Genomic DNA, 21,290 nt, shown 5'->3' on the forward strand with positions numbered 1-21,290 from the left:
ATTTATCCTCCTTAAGATAAGGTACATATCTCAATAGTTCCAAAAAACTACTAGTATACTCCTCATCGATCATAGATCCCATCTTCAACTCATAGAATTCCTTTGTTGTATCATCATAGTATCTTTCATATATATATATATACTTCTTCATGAAAAGTCTCTTGAACTCACTCAAAGTCATCTCCTCTTCTCGAATTCCTATGATATTCTTCACATATTCTCACCAGTGATTTTCCTTTAAGACTGAAAGTAGTTATCATGGATTTCATATTCTTTGAGTAATCATGCAACCAAAATAACTTATTCATCCCAAGGAACCAAGCTTCTACATCCCTTGACTTCTTCATTTCTCCATCAAATTTAGGAGGATTTGCTTACTTCAACTCTTCTAGAAATTAATGCTTCTCACTCCTCCTATATGGATGGTGACAGTGATGACAATGTTGTCTCTCTAAACCAAAACTATAATAGAACCCATGGTCATTATCCCTCTTACCAAGTGTATCCAATAACCTACCATCTCTTACTATATCATCCCTATCAAACATGTATCCTGATTGAGACCTACTACCATATGCCTCATTGGTCCTTTCCTCCTGCCCATGATTGATCCTAATTGGTCCATGTCTTTCCGATATGATAGACTCTGAAGGATGATTGCAATAACCTCTAATTTATTCTCGTATTCCCTAGAAAATATTTCATGTGACTGAATGATCCTGTCATTATCCACCTTACAACTTCTGATCTTTGTTTTCAAACTTCTAAATGTATCTGCTATGTCAGGGGAGTACTCATCACCATATTGTTCATCTGATCTGTAGGGAGAATCATGTGAACTGTAGTCCACCATTTTTCTTGTCATCTTTGATCCTCTACTTCCTACAAACATACCATGTTAGATAACCAAATATAACATAATCAACATACCTCAGTGAAGTTTAGGGGAGGCTATCTCGTCTGTAAAATCAATCCAGGTTAACATGACACATGTATATATAATAAAATCAACATATCGATCACCTCAACATAAACATCATCAACCTCTACATGAAGACACTATTGCAACGATGACTATCACAATGCATGCATAACTAACACATATACAACTGACATGCATGCATGACAAACACATTCCACCCATCGAGTCCAAGTGTTGAACTTGAGAACTATGATGCCAATCTCTAACCACCCCTCCCACATTTACCCAATTCACCTGCCTATCAGGGTAAACTTGAGACGAAGAGCTAATATGACCTGACCCAACCTACTAGATCCAATTAAGGAAGTGGGGTTGACTATTGATGGCAAACTGACAACTCAACACATCCCATAGGGGCTACAAGTCACTCAGAGGTTGAACAACCACCCTAGGTGGCCAAACCCTAAGCTAAACATCCATTTCTCATCCCTAGGCCCACGACTTCACCCACATGAAGGAATCCATGCGGTTGGGAGCCTCCAAACGCATGCACAACATTGCATCCATGCGGTTGCAACCCACTTCCTCTAGTTCAAAGGGTGCGGTCCTGAATTCTGAGCTTAAATTCCAATTGAGCCTCTAGACCACTACCCAAAATTTAGTGAGACTTTTCAGAATGATAAATGACATCAAGACAAAGCCATTCATACAAAATTTGATCAAATACTTGATCTATCCAGGTCTAACCATGACAATCATTTCGTCAAACATATGGCGAACATGTAATTTATAGATCATGAATGCATATCTGAACATAGGGGTCTAAAACTTATCGGAGAATCACCAAGGTCTAATGCCCTCTCATAATAGCTATAATAACATTTTTAAGCTCATGCATTCATTAACCATTCATCGACTAATCGAAACATTTCAAGAGTCATAGTGAGAACCTGTTATGGAACCATGCTTATAACCAACATATAACCAAAAAATAATCATGATAGAACAATAATCAAAACCACATAATCTCAAGTACAAGTACTCATAAAATACAATAGGAAAAGATATCTTATTAACATATGCAAAAGCCAACCAAGTTAGGGACTTCCACGTACCACCCGACCATAGATTGGGCTGAACCAAATCTCTCTTTCAACCAATAACCCCCACACCATATTCGAAGCATGAATGTGGAATGTCATGGAATAAACTAAACAAAACCAAACCAGGGCTTCCAAAGGTCAATTCACCTCAACCCACAACTAGTGAGTCCACCTCATGGTCGGACATCACTAACACCAACCAGATCGGTCTCTACCCAAGTTAGCTAGGGCTCCAGGAACTAGTAACTCAACCCACATCCTTCCAGAGCTCCAGATCATTTGTCCAACCCAGATCCAGTTCTAGTAACTCAACCCAAGTTGTTCCAGAGCTCCAGAGCATTTTCTCCAATCCACAACCATAATGAATTATGAGGACCAACCAAAAAACAATCAAGTGGAAAAACCCACAACTCCATGGCTATCCAAGAAATGGCAAGGCAAGGCAAATCGACTGTCAATCCAGGTAATCCTCCATGCTTATGATAGATCGTAACCAAATAATCACATGCATATACCATGCATCCATAAATCAATAAGGAGATTATACATGAAACTTGTTACCCGCAAGGCAATCTTACTATAGTTGCTGATCACGTTGTCCCCTTGTGCTTTCCTGCTTTTCCCTTGCCTTATTTCACAAAATCCAATATATGGTAGAGTGCTCCCAATTACATGCTCCAAGAATGCTCTAAGTGTGTAGAGTTTGAGAGATACCTCTACCATAGAACTATCAAAAGTTGTGAACTGATCCTCAAAAACCTTTTTATCATTGAGGCCTCTATTTTCTTCATTTTCATCTATGCAATTATGTGACCTTTCACCTTCCTTTGTCCTATTTTCCCTTATTTTCATAAATAAATTCCAATTAATGCCACTTTGCCTTTTCCAATACCTTTTCCAATTTCCATAGCCATTAATTAATCACAAGTGATCACTATCGCTATGTTTTTCCGAACATTTAGCTTGGAATACGTGTCCCATGACCTTGGTCTTATTTTTATTTACATGAAAGTCAACCGGGGGTTGTTACAAACCCCCCCCGGCCCGTAGGGGAACACCGTCCTCGGTGTTCTATGACACCTATGTCCAACAAGACCGTTGAAAATCAAATCATACTACTCATGGATCTTTATAACTTAGCTCAATGCAATATTTACAATGAACATCCTGTTGAAAAGAAAAACCAACATAACAAACATGAAAACATGACAACCATATAGCTTACTGGAGCTTTATAACACAACTCATTATGGTATTTATAATAACAACCATACATAAATATATATACATATACCAAAACTCCTTTGCCTCAACTGACAAACAATTAAGGATACATAACCCACATTTTGATCAACCATCTCCCATATAGCTTCATCGGGCCAAAAGTGCTTCCACTGCACTTTAACTTGTTTGATTACTCAATTTCGGAGCATGAGCATCTTTCATTGTAAAATGCACTGAGGTTCTGGATGGAATTCTCCTTCTGGCTCCATCTATAATACAAACCATTCAATCACATGATCAACATATTTCACATACTTCTTAAGAAATGACAAATAAAACATCATGGACTTTCACTGTTGGAGGCAGTGTAATTCAATAGGCCACTGGTCCAATCCTCTCAAGGATCTCGAAAACCCGCAATACCGAGGTTCCATCTTGGCACATGATCCAATCTTCAAGGAGATCTTATTGGGATTAATGCACAACTACACATGTTCCCCAACCTGAAACTCCTTAAATTACCTTGTTGATCTACATAACTTTTTTGCCTATCTTGTGCTGCTTTTAGATTCTTCTTAATAAACTGCATTTCATGTTCCATCTCTACCAACATGGCCAGTCCAATAAAAACCCTATTCACTAGATCACTCTTGCTGATAGAAGAGTTATAATTCCTACCATATAGTGCCTCAAACAAACTCATCCTCAGTGATTCTTGATATCCACTTTTATATGAAAACTAAACCAGTGGAAGATACTCTTTCCATTTCTGTTGTTGATCCATGACATACATACTCAACATGTCCTCAAGAATCTGGTTGAACATCTCTGTCTGTCCATCTGTTTGCCCATCTTTCTATGGATGATAAGTTGTACTGAAGGCCAACTCTGTACCCAAACCTGCAAACAACTCTTTCCAAAACCTAGAAGTGAACTTGGCATTTTTGTCTAACACAATATTCTTAGGAATACCATGCAACCTCACTATCTCCCTGATAAAGACCTGAGCTACCTCACTAGCTACATTTTTCAACTTTACTAGACTGACATGAGCTACGTTAGTCAACTTGTCAACCACGACCATAATAGAATCATGCTATTTAGATGTCCTTGGAAAACTTGTAATGAAATCGATGGAAATGACCTCCCATTTCATCTTTGGAATCAAAATCAACTGCAATAAATGAGTTGGATGCTTACACTGTGCTTTTACTTGTTGAAAATCCAAACATCTCACCACAAACTTCGCCACCTCTCTCTTTTGATTCAGACAATGGTAGAACTTCTTAGCCATTTTCAATGCCTTTTGATATCTTGGGTGACCTGAATACATCTTGGCATGAAATTCCCTCAAGATAAGCTTCTCGAGCTCACTGTTTCCCAACACATAGATCATGTACCTAAATCGGACCAAATCATCTGCTGTGAGATGATAGTGCACATCCTATTCACCTGTACCTTGCTCCTGCAACCTAGGCTTAAGCTGCTGGAACTTGTCCTCTTGTTGTCCTACTTCTAATATTTGATCCTGTAAATCTGTTCCATATGAACTCATAGCAACTATGTGATTTACCTGCACTCTTATGCTAAGAGGATCTGTAACCCTTTTCTCTTTACCCTTAATGTACTTGATCTCTAAATCAAACTCATTGAGCACGGCCAACCACCTAGCTTTTCTAACATTCAGATTAGGTTGGTCAAAGAAGTACTTCAGCCCACTATGATCACTCATCAAAATGAACCTCCTGCCAAGAAGATAGTGCCTCCACATCTTCAATGCATGGATGATCACTGCCAACCCAAGATCATGCATCACATAGTTCTGCTCATGATCATTCAATTTCCTTGACTCATAACATACCATCTATCCTTCCTACATCAAAACCCCACAAAGTCCTCTTTTGCAAGCACCTATATAGACCGCAAACTCTTTCTCTGGATCTACAATCTTTGGAACTAGAGCATTTGTAAGCAGCTATTTCAACTACTCAAAACTCGTTGCACATTCCTATGTCCATTCAAATTTATTTCCTTTCATCTACAATGATGTAATATGATAGGAAATCCGTGAGAAATTCCTGTTGAAATTTCTGTAATAACCTGCTAACCCCATGAATGATCTAACCTCATCCACATTCTAGGGAGTTTACCACTCCATGATAACTCTGATCTTTTAAGGGTCCACTTCTATACCTTCCTTGGAAACCACATTCCCCAAGTAATGAACTTTTGTTTAAAAGAAACTCCATTTACTAGGCTTGACATACAATTGATGCTCTCTTAGCAATCTCAACATTGTTGCTAGATGTTCTGCATGCTCTTCCTCATTCTTAGAATATATCAATATGTCTTCAATGAATACTATCACAAACTTGTCGAGATATGGAAATATCCCACTATTCATCAAACACATGAAAGCATATGGAGCGTTAGTCAAACCAAAAGGAGCCACAACAAACTCATAATGCCCATATGGCCTGGTCCGGATAGCAGTCTTGTAGATGTCCTCTTCTTTTATGTGTACCTGATGATATCATGATCTCATATCAATCTTCAAGAACATTGTTTCTCCCTTCAACTGGTCAAACAAGTAATCAATCAACAAAAAAGGGTGCATGTTCTTGATTATCACCTTGGTTAACTTCCTATAATTAATGCACAACCTGAGAATATCATCCTTCTTATTTACAAACAACACTGTTTCACCCCAAGGCGACACACTTGGCCTTATGTATCGCTTTTCAAGCATTTACTTCAACTACAACTTCAGTTCCACTAACTCTAGAGTGTTCATCCTATATGTCACCTTAGATGGTGGTGTTGCTCTTGACATCAACTCAATAGAAACTGCCACTTCCCTATGAAGCGGTAACTCTGAAATCTCTACTAGGAATACATCCTGAAACTGCTGCAAAACTAGATACCTTCTCAAGACTTCTACGTCCTCAACATCCTTATCTTTACCACTAGAAATATTAACTGCAAATAATACACATCCTTTCCTACCACTACGCTTGGCCTGCATAGTTGTAACCATCCTCCCTGATCTAGGCTTCTTCTTACCCTACAATATTCTCTTCTCTCCATTGTCATCCAAGAACTTGACAACCTTATCATATCAATCTACTTTAGTCCCGTGAATGTATAATCAATCAATACCCAACAACATATTGTATGATCCCAATATAAGCACATTTAGAAACGCTAATATAGACAGTCCGTTCAACTCAAATGCACAAGAACTTATCCAATGATAAACTCTTTTCTTGGTACCTGTAGCCAACTGCACTAACCAAGACTCTGCATGCACTTATTTTTTCAAACCACACTTGTCCACCAGGTGACGACTAATATAACTATATTTAGATCTAGGGTCAATCAAAATAGAAACAAGTTGATCACAAAGCTTACCTTCCATATCGATAATAAATGCTTGATGATCAACCTTCCTATTATCCAACACTGCATAAATCCAAGGATTACTCTGTCCAACATCCCCCACTGTATGTGGCTCCTAAGCACTATAAATTTGTGTTCTGCCACCTTGATGTTGTGGACAATCTCTCCTACGGTGATATTTTCCACATGTCCAAGATTGTAAAGGCTTCCTCCCATCAACCTTGTTCTTCTCTTTAGACTGAAATCCATATCCTCTATCAACTGCAATAAACTTCTTTTTTAGTGTTGCATTCTCCTTGTCATATGTATCTTGTGGTTTTCCTCTCTTCTTACCCCAATTTCCTTTATTCTTCTCATTACCTTTCCAATCTTTCTTAGAGTCAGTCTTGCGCTTCGATTGCTCTTAACAATGCTTCAAATTTCTAATGGATTCCTCCAACAATCTAGGATCATCAAACTCAATTATATATTTGAATGACACCAACAACCCACTAATGAATCTATGAATATTCACTTTATCCTCCTTAAGATAAGGAACATATCTCAACAATTCCAAAAATCTACCAGTATACTCCTCGTTGGTCATAGATCCCATCTTCAACTCATAGAATTGCTTTGCCCTGTCATCATAGTATCTTTCAGATAGATACTTCTTCTTGAAAGTCTCTCTAGCTCACTCCAAGTCAGCGCCTCTTCTTGAATTCCTCTGACATCCTTCACATCTTCCCACCAAATGTCTACTTTTTCTTAAGATTGAAAGTATCTATCCTGACTTTCATATTCTCTGAGTAATCATGCAATCAAAAGAACTTATTCATCCCAATCAACCAAGCTTCTTCATCATGTGACTTCTTCATTTCTCCATCAAATGTAGAAGGATTTTCTTTTTTGAACTCCTATGGAATGTACTACTTCTCACTCCTCCTATACAAATGGTGACGATGATGATGTTGTTGTCTCTCTAAACTAGAACTAGAATAAAACCCACAATCATTACTCCTCTTGTCAAGTGTATCCAAGAACCTACCATCTCTGACCTTATCATCCATGTCAAACAAGTATCCTGATTGAGACCTGCTACCATATGCCCCATTGGTCCTTTCCTCCTATCCATGACTGATCCTAAGTAGTCCATGTCTCTGCAAATATGTTATACTATATAGGATGACTGCATTAACCTCTGCTTGTTTCTCATGTGCCCTAGGAAGTACTTCTTGTGACTAACTGATCATCTCATTATCTACCTTACAACTTATGATCTCTGCTCTCAATCTTCTTAATGTATTTGTGATGTCACGAGAGTACTCATCACCATGTTGTTCATCTGATATGTAGGGAGAATCACGTGAACTGTAGTCCACCATTTTGTTTGTCATCTTTTATCCTCTACTTCTTGGAAACATACCATGTTAGATAACTGAATATAAGATAATCAACATACCTCGGTGAAGTTCAGGGGAGGTTATCCCCTTTGCAAAATCAATCCAAATTAGCACAACATATATATATATATATATATATATATAGATATTAAAATCAAAATATTAATCACCTCAACATAAATATCATCAACCTCTACATGACACCACTACTGCAACAATGACTATCACAATGCATGCGCAACAAACACATATACAAATGATATGCATGCATGACAAACATATTCTGCCCATCCAGTCCAAGTGTTGAACCTAAGAGCTCTGATACCAATCTATAACCACCTCTCCCACATTTACTTAGTTCACCGTCCTATCAGGGTAAACATGAGAAGAATATTTTTTTTGCTAATGGAAAAACCTGTGAGCAATTTATGAAACCGACGTTTCGGACTAGCTAGGTGAGTCCATCATCAGGGTAATGAGATCTTTATTTTGAGAAGAGAGAGTCAAGAAATTGTGAACCTATTAATAGAAGGATATTCCAAGCATGAATGTGAGATCTCATGGAATAAACCAAACAAAACCAAACCAAAGCTTTTAAAGGTCAAACCACCTCAATCCACAACCAATGATTCCATCTCACGGTCGAATATCACTAACACCAACCAAATCGGTCTCTACCCAAGATTTCCAGGGCTCCAGCAACTAGTATCTCAACCCACAATCCACCAAGGGCTCTAGAGCATTTGTCTAACCTAGGCTCCAAGACTAGTAACTCAACCCAAGTTGTTCCAGGGCTCCAGAGCATTTGTTCCAACCCACGACCATAAGGAATTATGATTACCAACTAGAAAATAATCAAGTGGAAAAATCCACAACACCATGGCTATCCATGAAATGGAAATGCAAGGCTAAGCCACTATCAATCTAGGCAATCCTCCATGCCAACGACAAATAATAACCAAATAATCAAATGAATATACCATGCATCCATAAATCAATAAGGAGATCATACATGCAACCTGTTACTTACAAAGAAATCCTGTTGTAGTTGTTGATCCCGTTGTCCCCTTGTGCTTTCCTTCTTTTCCCTTCCTTCTTTCTCCAAATCCAATATATGCTAGAATTCCCCAAACATACTCCAAGAATGCTCTAAGTGTGCAAGAGTATGAGAGAAAGAGAGAATAGAGAGAGAGCTCCACCATAGAACTATCAAAAGTTGTGAACTAATCCTTAGAAACATTTTTATCATAGAGGCTTGTATTTTCTTCATTTTCCTTTATGCAATTTTGTGAGCTTTCACCTTCATTTTCTTTTATTTTCCATTATTTTCATAAATAAATGACAACTAATGCCATTTTGCCTTTGTCGATTTCCATGGCCATTAATTAATCACAAGTGATTGGCATCACTATGTTTTGTCCAACATTCAACGTGGAATACATGTCCCGTGACCTTGGTCTTATTTTTATTTACATGAAAATCAACTAGGGGCTATTACATTTTATAATTTTTAAAGAATAATTTCAATACAAAGATAGTATAAACAAGTGTAATATGCAACATTGCTGCTTCGTAATTGTCTCTTATGCAAGAAGTAATCGATAACAATTATTGAATGCTTGAACAAATTCATAAATCTAAAAGTGGAACACATTTGAACACGATGAAGGGATGTAACATAAGTAATTAATGGACTCGATAACCTTGGAGCAAAATAGAGGTGCAAAGATAATTTTGGATGAAACATTAACCCCATCATAATCATTTGTTACAAAAGTTAAGAGTTTATTGAAATGTGCCTATGCACATTTTATTCCATCTTTAGTTCATGGGACAATATAAGGAGAAATTACAATGTCTAGTATTTTTATATTAAATAATGTAAAACAACAACAACAACAACAACAACTTTTAAAAAGCTAATTATTGTAACAAACTATTTATTTGACTTTAAATTTATTCTCATCCTACCAAATAAATCATTTATGATGAAATTTCAATGTCGATAAAATCAAATTGATATGAAGCATCCCGTGTCAAGGATTCATATGTCATAAAATATCTAATATAAAAAATTATAATGTCTAATATATTAAAATACAAAATTTTGACTTAACTTTTATTTTTTATATTACATCATGATTTAAAATTGAATTGTGAAAATATATAATATAGGTAAAATTCATTAAAAAAAAAAAAAAAACTATTGAACCAAGTCCACACAATAATAAAAATTAGTAAAAGAAACAAGTGTAAGGCAACTGTTTTTATAGGAAAAAAAATTATTATGAAAAAATCCATAAATTTGTAAAATAAACTCCCAATTGAAATTATACAATTATAGTTCCTGGGTGGTTGCCAAAGCTCATAATAACAACACTTTCAATACCATTATAGTTCCCTAAGTGGTTGCCAAAGCCAATAATAACAACACATTCTTCATAATTTACTCCTCACTCCATCACACACATCACTTGCTAGTGTCCACATAGAGGTATATGCATATATATTGCCCCGCTGCATCATCCATCACTTCTCATCTCTGCACTTACTCCTAGAAATCAAGTACATTCGTAGTTGAGAAAGGTGCCTAATGTGGCCTATGAAGAAAATATATATGAGGACATTTCACTATCTTTGCCAACATGCTGAGTAAACCAGAGGAAATTTGGGATTATTTAGGTTTGTTAATGGTTAGTTTCCTGCAATGGAAGATTTGTGTAACTATCATGGATTTGTGGTCACAGGAAGTCGTTATGATGCCCACAAAAGCAATGTAGGGATCTTGAAGCTCTACCATTTGTTGCAGGCAATGTGGGCATTAAAGTCCATGATATCTATTTCAACAATAAGGTGGTACTCTAATCCATTTCACCTTTTCTGCATTATGTTCAACAACATTAGATTTATTTATTTATGGTGTCTTCAACGTCATATTTAATTACTCACAGTTTTCATTTTCCTTCCCAACAAGGTTTTGTGTCGAACTTTGGCGAAAAATTGAAAGATCTTTAGTTGGATGGGATATTGGAGTGAGGGAAGTTATACTCTTTGTTAAATTGTTAGTAAAATATTTTGACTTGACGATCCTTATTATGATTAGTATTGGTATAGATTCATTTTAAGTACAGATCTAGCATGAGTTGAGAAGGATTAAATTTCTTCATGTGTAAATTTCGTTTAAGTGCAAAATATAATGTGTTATTTTTTATTGTTTAAATTGATTTTTTGAATGCTAAATACAATATATATAGGACCAAATAAATGTTTTAACCAGAATTTTTTTTTTGTGATATATACATAATTTTTTTAAAATGATATATAATATATATGTAATCAACATTAAAATATTTTACATGACATGTACATTGATATTTTATCATGCAAATAAAAATAGTTTTTTATTATTACTATATTTTTAAGTATATGTCGATATTAATTTGTATTAAAATATTTTATGATAACCCACATTGAATATTTTTTATACATTATTTTTCAAATTTTCAGTTAATTTTTAATTTCTATTTTTATTTTAAAGAGAACCGATGGACAGACAAACTTTTTTCAGCACGAAAAAACTATATATCTGTATTGTATTCATTGGGACTATATACATTATACATATCTCGGGAATTTTGCCGAAAGGATATGACTGTGGAGTAGATCATGCCACAATCCTTATAGTTTAACAAAAATGAAGATGACCTGTATATACAACATGTATGCCTGAAATGATACTTCAGATCAATGTATAGGATGCAAAAAGAGTATCATGACTGCAAAAAATATGTGCGCATGCCTTAACAGTGTGTTAAGCCATTGTATGGAGATTGTGAAGAAAAAACATACCATATGTTTACCAATATTTGAGAATCATATACCCGGGGGACAAAAATCCTGGATCTGGAAGCTGTTGCTGCCTGTTCTGATCTGCATCCTCCATATGCCTTGGGGAGATGTAAGGCCCCTTTTAGATAGTGCATCAGCTTCTTTGTTTTTGCTCCTGTCAATATGAGAAATAGAATAGTCCCTCATGCTGTTCCAAAACGCTGCAATCCTGTCCAACCATCTAGCCAGATGAATGTTTTTTATGTAGTGCTTTGACAAAACACGGTCAATAATTATCCTCGAGTCTCGATAGATTTTCAAATTCGAAATGTTAAGGAAGATACAGAAGGAAAGGAGTCCCATTAATGCCACTGCTTCAGCTCTGTTGTTAGATCCCGGACCAGCATTCTAGTAGATGGACTGTTATCAAGAAATCTAGTGTCCACTTAGAGCTTCTAGTCCCACTAAGACTGGTAGCTATCTTAGAAACAAACAAACTAAAACTACTTTCGCTTTCCTTTATGAGAAGTAGATAAGAGGGGAACAAAGAATACCAACCTCAGTCTTGTGCTTGGTTCCTTTCTTGGTTCCTCTCACTTCTGACAGATCCTTGCCGTTTTTCTTTCATCTACCCAGCTTCAAAGAGCACCTATGGAATCAAAGCAGCATAATACTATCGAAGAACAGAGATCTACAATCATAAACAATATAGGACTAGATATATATTGACCACACAAATGCATATATCATCAAACATACAAGAATGTGGAGGAAAACTTGAATAGTTTTATTAATATCAAAAATAGCAAAGAGGATTACAACCAATTGTTCTGACCCAGCGTCATCCTCCCAGCATGAAAGCCCTTCTTCACCTCATGAAAATCTTAGATCACCCAACACTATGATATTCCACCAAGAAACCAATAGCACTTCCTTACAAGATACAAAATTCCAGCCTCTGGATCTCTGTGATGAGGGATCCATATATAGATGATTGCAGGGGGGTGAGTTAGCTTCTGGGATTTTGATTAGTGTCCTTTCTCTGATAGTTCTTGATTCCACTTGGAGATTGATGATCTCTTACTCATCCCTGGGCGAATTCAGAGAGGCAAGTGTCACAGGAGAAGTTTCTGGAAGATTCCATGACGATCCACCTTACAAACTGTCTCTGCCATTTGTCTACTCTCGCCCATCGCACCCTACAAAAGGGCTTTCCAGTATGCATCGCACCCTTTTCACTGAGCAGGTGAGATGCATCGCACCCTCTGCACTGGGCAGCCTGTATGGTCCATCTTTGACTAGTTCTGAGCAGTTTTCTATGGAGAACTTCTGGGAGATGATATAATCAGCTGACCTTATTCCTTTAGGGTGTGAAGAAACACTTTTATGGACTTAGGAGCCCTTGGTTTATGGACATGTATGATTGGGGTTGCAGTGCCCAAAAATGTCTATAACAGTTGCCCCCTAAAGCATGAGGTCGTTAATCTTTTGATGTCGGGTGAAATGCTTTATCATGAGGATCCGAAGTTTTTTCGAGCTGGAAGGCGACCTGTAATAAGATACAATACAATACATTATCTTCATAATATTTTTCATGATCTAGCTAAGGTGGGCATTCCCATGCTCAGCTTTATAAATTCATTTTCATGTACATAAGACAGACAACCGTCTGTGTGGCAGACTGATGATTCTGATAGAGTCATCATCCTTTGATTCGGATGATCATCTGTGCAGCAATGATGTACATTTGATGTCTTTATTTTCCTGAATATATCGCAACCCGGATGGATGAAACTAGATTCGGGGTCTTCAAACTCGTCCAATCTTCACTTGGAGTACAAGTCGATCCATGTGAAAGATGTTATGGAGTCGAACATGGAAAGACATCGCCTGATTACCAGCCAATGATGTAAGTTGTTAACAAGCACGAGAGGAATCACCGATAATGATGGTGACCTTCAAGGTACTACAGTACAATTTTCGTGGTGTGAAAAGGGACTTGGCGTCGAACACCACGCAAAATCTTTCGGTCGAAGGCCATTGATGTAAACCTGTCGCCGGAAGTGAGAAACTTGCCATTGAGGCATGCAAGCTTCAAAGTACTGAAAGGGTTGTTCCTAAGTCGACTTCTTGGATAATGAGCTGATGTCGACAAGAAGTGACCCGTCATAGGAGGGCCTTAATGAATCCCACATCTATGACACGGAACATAGTAAATGATTTTGGAGGTGAAAACGATCTGATGATACAGGGTTCAGGGTGGCGGTCATGAAAGAATGGAGCGTGAATGTATTGCAGCGAATGAGACACAGGTGAATTCTCTGAGCGACTTCTCTTGAACATACCGGCGACACTGACATGGATTGGTAGCGTTAACCCCAAATATGGATGGTGTGATGGACCAATGGTGATATGACCGGTGAACAGAATAACCCAACCCGACTCGGATGTGGAGTGAAAGTGTCATGTTCAAGAACGACTTGCTACCAATAAAGTTTCTTCAAGTTTTCTTCCCAATTTTTCCCCAGTCATTGCTGACCAGTACCTCTTTATTTTTGTCAAGCTTGAGGAGGATAACATATGCTTGTTCTATAATTTTCCCTTCAGGCAAACCCATCACTATGTTTTAATGAGCCTAGCGACAGTGAAACTCGTTCTTGTCTATATGGACAAGTTTGTTGCTATTTGGTTTTAACGAGTTTAACGACAAAGATAACTCGGTCCTTTTCAATTTTAGAGAGTCTGAAAGGGACGTAAAGGAAACTCCAATAATCCTTTTTTGTCATATAATCCCTTAAGTCCGAAAAAGTATAAAATAATACGAAAGGGATGAATTTTCGGTAATTTTAACGAGCCGAACAAAACAAGCACTCGATCTTTTTGTGTAATAATCCCTCAGGTCCAAAAAGATTAAAATCTAGAGGAGGGATAGAACTCCCGGTAGGTTTAACGAGCTAGAGAGGCCAATTCCTCAGCAATCTTTTCACATTTTACGAGTCAGATGAAAAGAGCTTAAAGGAGACTCATCTTTTGAGGAACGAGTGATAATTTCAGGTAGCAGTTGATTCCAGGTAAGGTTTGGAATTTTCCAATCACGACAGTGTCACAAGGATGGCTAATAGGATCACTCTTCGCAGCTATTCCTCAAAAGGGGTAAACAATCAAATGGAGGTGAATGATCGGCTAAAACAGAGTGGAGGTGATGGTAAGAACACGACTAGGGCTCAAAAGCCGATGATAATGCATTCACAATGGTTATTTACTGGAGATTGGTTCATTTTTTAATGAGCTTAAACTCTGGGGGAACGTTTGCTCATTGCTAAGGTTTAATTTTTAACGAGCTTGAACTTCGCATAAAAACTGCTCGTGCCAGTCGTATAATAAGGACGTCTCATCGATAGGTTCAATTTTTAGGGAGCTTGCACCATTCGAAACTTTTCTCCGGATCCTTTCATTATGCAAGTTAGGAATGACCAATCCTACGAGTTTAAAGGGTTGAGAAACTACAAACTAAGAAAATAAATGGTCGCTCTTTACTTTCAGGCAAAAAGGTTTGCATGCCCCCAGGCATAGCAAAGTAGAGTTTCTAGGTTACCATGTGAAAGCTCTCGCATTTGCAAGATTGCTCCATCTGCGTTGCAGACAAAACACTTCCTTGGCGATGTCCACCAAAATAGACAAAGGTGAGTGGCGCGGTCGCCTCCACTCACATAACTTTGACGAGGGAATCTTATTCCAGTCTAATCCCATTTTCCTAAACGGACGGGTGTGTCAGACTAGTCATATATCCCCCGTGGAAACCTACCCTATACCCAAGGTTTTCCTGCCGAAACAGACCAGGGTGCATGCCCCTTGGGTTTCAGTCATGTCCTCCCGAATCACTCGCGCTCTTCAGGTGGACGGACTGGAGATTGATGAGACATTCCTTGCGTGAAAAGACCATTTAGGGATGGTATTTGACTATTAGCTATGTGTGAGCTGGGGAATGAAAGCTGGTCTACGAGCTGGACCACTCGGCCTTCATGCGAAAAACACATTACTCTAAAGAGTGAGGAGACAATGGCTCCTATGTTATAAATATAGTCACACCCAAGGAGTAGATTATAATCCAGAGGTCCTTGGACTACCATTACGTTCATATAAACAGTTTTCCTTCTCAACGTTATGGGTACATTGGGAAGGATCCCTAACGGTCGACTGGTTCCTTTGTCGAAGCCTGTTAGATTTCTCATCTCAGGCAGAAGCAATGGCGAACCAAGCGCTTTCCAAGCAGTTGAGGAAAGGATACTCACAGAAGCCCCTTCATCTATGATGGTACCGACCATGATCATTTTGTAAGCTTGTACAATGATTCGGAATGGTACACTCACCGGTAAACGGGGTTTGCCTAGTAGATTCCAATCGAAGGAAATGACTAGGTTGCTCGGAGGTGGGACCAAATAGACAGCCGGATATGACTCTGACGAACTTCCTTCCTGCAGTAAAGGAACGGGTAGATTGCCCCCATGTTCATCGGAGTCTGTGTTTACGAAAATAATTTGAACGGTGTCATTCTCATTCTCTCCGGTGATTGTATCATCTGAAGATGGACCTTTCGAAGACAAGACCGGGTCGACTGCCGCTTCAACCTTTTGACTTTCGTATGGTATGGATTCAGCGGGTTTATCTTCAATGAAAGATGCTTTGACCGACCATAATGGCATGTCGGTCGGATTTTCAACTAGTGATGGACTCGGTAAGAGTTTCTTGTATCCAAGAGGAAGCCGTAGCGGTGAAGCAGGACGGTCATCCAAGACTCTTTTAGCTTCGTCTAGGAAGGGACAATGGTGGATGATGTGATCGCCTTCACACAGTTTACAAGGAAATTTACATTTCTTTTTCTGTCCAAATGCTTCAATTTCACTAGTTGATGGTGTACTTTCAACATGATCTTTAGAGGTTGATGACACCGGATTGTGCAAACGAGGAGACCAGTCCCTTAAGATCCGAGGGATGCAAGGACAATCTCTATGATAGTGGTCTCCTTTGCAAATGACACATGGAGATTTAGGCTTGGACGGTGCAGAGTGCCTATTTTCACTAGACGACGCCCGGTTACCCCTTTTCACCTTTGGCTCCTTCTTCTTCTTCTCTTTCTTCTCCTTCCCCTTCTTCTCCTTCTTAGTTACTTGACTTTTGGCTTTACCAGCTTTATCAAGAGAAGAGGAAGGAGGAGAGGGAGAATCGGACGAAGTAGAAGGTTGGGGGGTAACTTTAGTATCATCCAATTGTTGGTTCGATTGTTCAGGAATCACAGTGTTCTGAATGATGGAGGTCGAGAAGAGCCATATTGGCAAGCCAATCGTCAATCCTGGAAGTGACAATGTGGCCATATGAGGTGCACCAACATCTCCCCAAGAGGAGAAAGGACTAGGATTTCCTCCAAGGGGAAATCCTTGGTTGGTGGACTCCATTTTTCTCAACCTAAGACCAACGCGGGAATGGTGATATTATTCCAATTAAAATAAATTTTAGACGCTTTGACACAACTTGTTTTTTCAATTTTTAAGAGTCGAGAAAAAACAAAAGATGACTCTAGTCGCCTTCGATTTTTAATGAGCCTGAAGTGACAAGTGCTCAGATGGAACTTTTCCTTTAAGGAGTCTGAAAAGGAACGAAAGAGACTACTCTGGAAATCTAGACAGAGGGATTACCAAACCAATTGCAAAACTGTAGTATACTTTTTACGATACGGCAGTCAATCTTCCCGAATGTTGTGTTCAGTGCATTACGATCGATAGGGCGGCAGACACGGCTTCCTATGGATAAAGGATATAGCCTATTGTGGTCTCCCAATATATACTCGACGGTACGTGGGAGCACAAGTCCATACTGGCACTTGTCGTCTCAAAGAGGAGGAATCACCCAACCAACAATGAAAGCGACAGTTACCAGGCTTTACGACACCGGAATACGTCTCTAGCCTAGACTTCTAGATGTTGTGCATTAGGTTCCAAAGCATTTTTATGTTCATTAAATTTATTTTACAGTTGATCTTTCTTAAGAAATTTTCCTTTCAGGTTCACCGCGTGATGTAGATATACAATTCCTAAAATGCAATCTAAGATGATAAACAATCGTTTAATCTTCTTTTTGCAATGAAAATCCTAGCTACTAAAGAAAGAGAGATGATATTCTTTCAACATAGAGCAGAGAGCACACACTAGATGCACTGTCCTAAATCAAACCAACAAGCAATCTAAATGCAAATGCATATGCATGTATTTGTTTTCAGCTTTCTTAATGTGTGAATGGCAAGAAGAATGCTAAGTACAAATCTGAATTATCTTTTCAAAGCGACAGTACTAACAAATTTCTCTTAAAAAATGAAAGGAAGATAATGACGACACTTTGCTATTTTGAATTGAAAACTACTTTCGACACTTGAAAAACTACTAATTCAAATCAAATACAAGAGTAACTGTATAATCGACCATCAAGAACAATAGAATTATTTTCTTTGATTGAAAATGACACTTGCGACACTTCCAAATCAAAAGACGATAGTTTGATTATGCTACTTCTTTGTAAAAGAGAACTGAAAATGGCGCACAATACATAAAAAAATTCACAGTTCTTTGCACAATGGAGGCGAAATGATGGAAAGGAGGGGGGTTTCCACAGTGGTATACTGATCATAGACAACAAAACTCTTGAATAGAGCTGAAGAGAGTGAAGAAAAACCAAAGTCTGAAGGCAAAATTAGCCTTTTTTGATCATCGCACCTATTACACAGGGAATCCAGTATGCATCCCACCTACTACACACGGGAGGTGCAATGCATACAGACTTCCTTGAAGAGAGGGTGCGATGGTACCAGTGCGAGACTTTTACTTGGTCTTTGGTCACAGTTTGCAGCTCAGTTCAGGGATTTAGGCCGAGCAAGTGATGTTCAGTAAATATAAATCACAGGGGCTGATCTAATGAGGTTACTAGAGCCACCACTAGGGCAATTAGAAGGTTTGCAAATCGATTGTTCAGTTTATAAACAAAACCCGGAGATAGACTGAAGTAGCATTGATCTACGTTGCACTTGCATAGCAAATGCAGTTCGAAGGCTAGCTGGCTTAACTTTAGGCTCCGTCTGTAAGTTTATAAAACAAACAAATATAGACAAGCAATCAATCTATTCGCTCCCCAGTGGAGTCACCATTTTGTTATCGGGAAATCTAGTGTCCACTCGAAGCTGCTCGTCCCACTAAGATTGGTAGCTATCTTAGAAACAAACAAACTAAAACTACTTTCGCTTTCCTTTATGAGAAGTAGATAAGAGGGGAACAAAGAATACCAACCTCAGTGTTGCACTTGGTTCCTTGCTTGGTTCCTCTCCTTTCTGACAGATCCTTGCCACTTTTCTTTCATCTACCCAGCTTCAAAGAGCACATGTGGAATCAAAGCAGCATAATACTATCGCAGAACAGAGATCTACAATCATAAACAATATAGGACCAGATATATATTGACGACACAAATGCATATATCATCAAACATACAAGAATGTGGAGGAAAACTTGAATAGTTTTATTAATATCAAGAATAGCAAAGAGGATTACAACCAATTGCTCTGACCTAGCGTCATCCTCCCAGCATGAAAGCCCTTCTTCACCTCATGAAAAGCTTAGATCACCCAACACTATGATATTCCACCAAGAAACCAACAACACTTCCTTACAAGATACAAAATTCCAGCCTCTGGATCTCTGTGATGAGGGATCCATATATAGATGATTGTAGGGGGTGAGTCAGCTTCTGGGATTTTGATTAGTGTCCTCTCTCTGATAGTTCTTGATTCCACTTGGAGATTGATGATCTCTTACTCATCCCTGGGCAAATTCAGAGAGGCAAGTGTCACAGGAGAAGTTTCTGGAAGATTCCATGACGATCCACCTTGCAAACTATCTCTGCCATTTGTCTACTCTCGCCCATCGCACCCTACAAAAGGGCTTTCCAGTATGCATTGCACCCTTTTCACTAAGCAGGTGAGATGCATCACACCCTCTACATTGGGTAGCCTATATGGTCCAACTTTGACCAGTTCTGAGCAATTTTCGGTGGAGAACTTCTGGGAGATGATATAATCAGCTGACCTTGTTCCTTTAGGGTGTGAAGCAACACTTTTAGGGACTTAGGAGCCCTTGGTTTATGGACATGTATGATTGGGGTTGCAGTGCCCAAAAATGTCTATAACATAGACGGACAAACTTACACATCCCCTCATATCGGATTGTAAAATGAGTGTCTCAGCGCAATAATTGAGTACCATCAAGACAAGGTATTCTTTAGAGAGAATTGTTTTTTAATTTTCACTAATACATAATATTTGTCCTTCTAAATTATGAATTTTATAGTTAATTTATTTATTATTACACTCTCACCAAAACAAAATTGTTGAACATGTGTATAATGGGTTTATTGGTGTATAGAAATATCTCTATGTGTTTTCCCTATTTAGTCACATGTTTATAAAGTTTTGCTAGGTGCAAAGATAGTCGGTTCTATTGGTGTATATAAACATCTTTATGTATTTTTCCCTATTTAATCATGTGTATAAAGTTCTTCTAGGTGGAAAGATAGTGGGTTCTATTGGTGTATATATACATCTCTATGTGTTTTCCCTATTTAGTCACACGTTTCTCTTACTTTGGAACCATTACCATGCATTAGATTCCTCACCTTAAGTTAAGAGATAGTTATACTCTATTTTTTTACTGCAGCTCACCATTATATATATATATATATATATATATATATATATCTGATATGTTTTTGTCATTTAAGTAGACAGATGGGCATCAAAAAGGGAATTTCTGTTGGTGTGAATAAAGGATTAACAAAGTCTAAAGGAGTGGAAAGGAAAATTTTAAGAGCTAATATTAGCAAGTGGGCTAATTTTCCATGTTTAAAAAAAAATCATTAATTTCCATTTTTTCTAAAAATGTTTGGCCCAAATTTTATAATACAAAATTATTCTACCTTCAAAATAATTATTATAATTATAGTTTTTCCAAAAAAAAAATCATTAATTTCCATTTTTTCTAAAAATGTTTCGCCCATTAATTATAATATAAAATTATTTTACCTTTTAAATTTTAATCTCTTTTGAGATATTTAATTATTAGCTTGCAATTGTTACTTTTGTTTCCACCTAAATTCTCTGCCAATGTAAGACAAAATTTCACGAGTTACTAAGTAAAAACTAAATTGAAATATTTTGTGTGAGAGAGCCCATAATGGGAATCCAAAGCCATCTTTTTGTTTCAATCTCGTCGATGGCATTTTGGATAAGGATGTTAATGAAGTAAGGTATAGAGAGCCCTTATTATGAACGAGGATGCCTTTCAAAAGAAGTAACCTGACAAAGACATCTTTAAAAAAATATGCAGAAGAGCAATA

This window comes from Pinus tabuliformis, chromosome Q (assembly GCF_031772625.1).
Source record: "Pinus tabuliformis cultivar Carrire ecotype Pingquan chromosome Q, CPIR1, whole genome shotgun sequence".
NCBI classification, from domain to species: Eukaryota; Viridiplantae; Streptophyta; class Pinopsida; order Pinales; family Pinaceae; genus Pinus; species Pinus tabuliformis.